Source organism: Mizuhopecten yessoensis, unplaced genomic scaffold (assembly GCF_002113885.1).
Source record: "Mizuhopecten yessoensis strain PY_sf001 unplaced genomic scaffold, ASM211388v2 hete_36059438, whole genome shotgun sequence".
NCBI classification, from domain to species: domain Eukaryota; kingdom Metazoa; phylum Mollusca; class Bivalvia; order Pectinida; family Pectinidae; genus Mizuhopecten; species Mizuhopecten yessoensis.
This window is the reverse complement of record NW_018483187.1, coordinates 1-2,176: the sequence shown is the minus strand read 5'-3', so window position 1 is coordinate 2,176 and position 2,176 is coordinate 1. Positions and strand designations below refer to the sequence as shown.

Genomic DNA, 2,176 nt, shown 5'->3' with positions numbered 1-2,176 from the left:
TGTCTAAGTTAATCACATTTGTATGTGTATGGACTCTACACAATGCATCACAGTATATAGTTGAGCTGTACTGTATGTTTTTGACCTGTCATCACTGAAACAAATGTATTCAGTTCAATGATACAAAGATGACAACAACATCAGCGATAGGTCACCACCTTCTGTGAGCAGAGCAATACTTCCTTCGAAAATATATCTAAAGTATGTTAAAAATCATTGTTAGGACAGGTATTGCATTTGTGTTCATATTACAGTATTTACCATGCTCTACACAGCATGTGTCGCTGTAATACTCGGTCTTAATGTAAAGCAAGGATACAGTTTATTACTATACTGACATGTTAGTAGTAATTTCATTGTGTCATTAAATGCAAGTTATCACTGACTAAGTATGCATCACTGTTAGATAAACAACGTTACATTTATCTAGTCACTTGTATGTTGTCTTACATCAACCTTCTATGACGTCATATGTCAGTATGCATGATACCACCGGTGGTGAAATAGCTATCCTAAAACTCTGTAGCCATGGTAATATAAAATGTCAGTGTAAAATAAAACAAGTCTTGAGATATAACAAATTCAAACCAGTGAATTCAATAGGACATATTTGAAAACTTTATAAAAACTTGTCAGAACATCGTCATGACAACCCATGTCAGGATAACGTCATGCCCATATGACAACCCATGTCAGAACAATGTCATGCCCATGCTTTTACCTCATCCTTCTTTTCCTCTTCATCATCCTAATATGTAACATGGACAGAATTTCAATTAATTGTCAATCAGAGGTCTTTTAGGAATGTGTCTTCCACATCAAAAACAATGGCTAATGTGTTGGTTAATTTACAGAGATATCCAGAACAGAAATTAAAATTGTATTGATAAATTTTGCACCGAGCGTACATGCTTGTTGTTCTGAAACGCCACAACGTAATATCAAATGGTGCCAGATTTTTGTAAGATGCTTTGAGAGTTTGATTATCGTCTATATTCAACGGTCATTTTAATTGGAGTCGTGAATTGTTTTCCGATTTGGAGGCCTAATTTTTATAATATCCGTTACAACTAAACATCATTATTTTGATAAACACAAAGGCTGATGTTCATTTATTGTTGGATACTAAATGAAAGTGGAAATGGAAAGATTTGTCAAAAAGAGCAAATTTTCAAGAAAGAAAACTATGTTCACTTTGAACACTTATGATTTATTTAAGGTTACATACAATAACACACAACTTATAGTTCCCCAACAGAGCAGGAATCCTCGTGTGTTTGCTTAAGTAAAAACTGAAAAAGATGCATGTTACATAGCCAATGTAATGTCATTACAAAATACTCAGTACACATCATAATTAACAAAGTAAAATCAAGAAATGATGGAGTATTTCCCACAATATATGTAATATTTATCAGGACAGGGGTGTGTACAACGTACCGAGAGAGTGACCGTAGCCTGCGACACTTGTGTATCCAGCTTCAGCATGGCCATTAAGCAGTTGCCTTCTATTGCATCTTCAAAATCTAAATAGTCCTGTAAACAAACAACGACATCTTAGAACCACACACTGTGTATATATATAACAAGAGACCCAGAGGGCCTGTATTGCTCACCTGGATAATGAAGTAACCATGGGAACATATTGTCATTTAATATAATACTACAACTATTTCCAACTTTGTAACAATTGTTAACAGCTTATTGAGTGTGGTTATCCAACACTGCACAAAATAAAAACTTGCTCAAAAACATTTAACAAAGTCTAATTCAGCTGTTTTGGGCTTTTGACCCCCAGAATATGAAAACATCTTACACTCCGTATAAATGCCTCAACTTTAATTAGCCAATAGCTTATTGGGTGTGGCATTATAACATTGCACAAAAAGACTTGCTAAAAAACTTAAGTGAAACTGAAGTGGGACGCTGATACTGGGGTGACTACATTATAGCCCCACCACCACCACCACCACCACCACCACCACCATTCAGAAATTCTCCCAATAGGCACGTGACATTGAACTTATGTCTTCATATATCTAAAAAGTAATCCCAAGCAATGACTTTTTATAAGAAAGCACTATGCATGAAGATTGAGTGTTATCGGCTCACATGAACTTGTTGGGCTATCTAAGTTATCCATAGTAATTATAAGTGACCCTGACCTTTGACTGTT

The 2,176-nt window shown here is 35.2% G+C and overlaps 1 long non-coding RNA gene across 1 annotated transcript; it reads right to left on the bottom strand.

Moving 5' to 3' along the window:
• Window positions 1–714: 714 nt before the first annotated feature.
• LOC110444200 lies at window positions 715–1,531 on the bottom strand. Its single transcript, XR_002462212.1, has 2 exons — window positions 1,441–1,531; window positions 715–748 (listed from the first exon to the last, which is right to left on the bottom strand). It is a non-coding gene; the product is annotated as an uncharacterized LOC110444200 (long non-coding RNA).
• Between the last annotated feature and the right edge of the window lie 645 nt (window positions 1,532–2,176).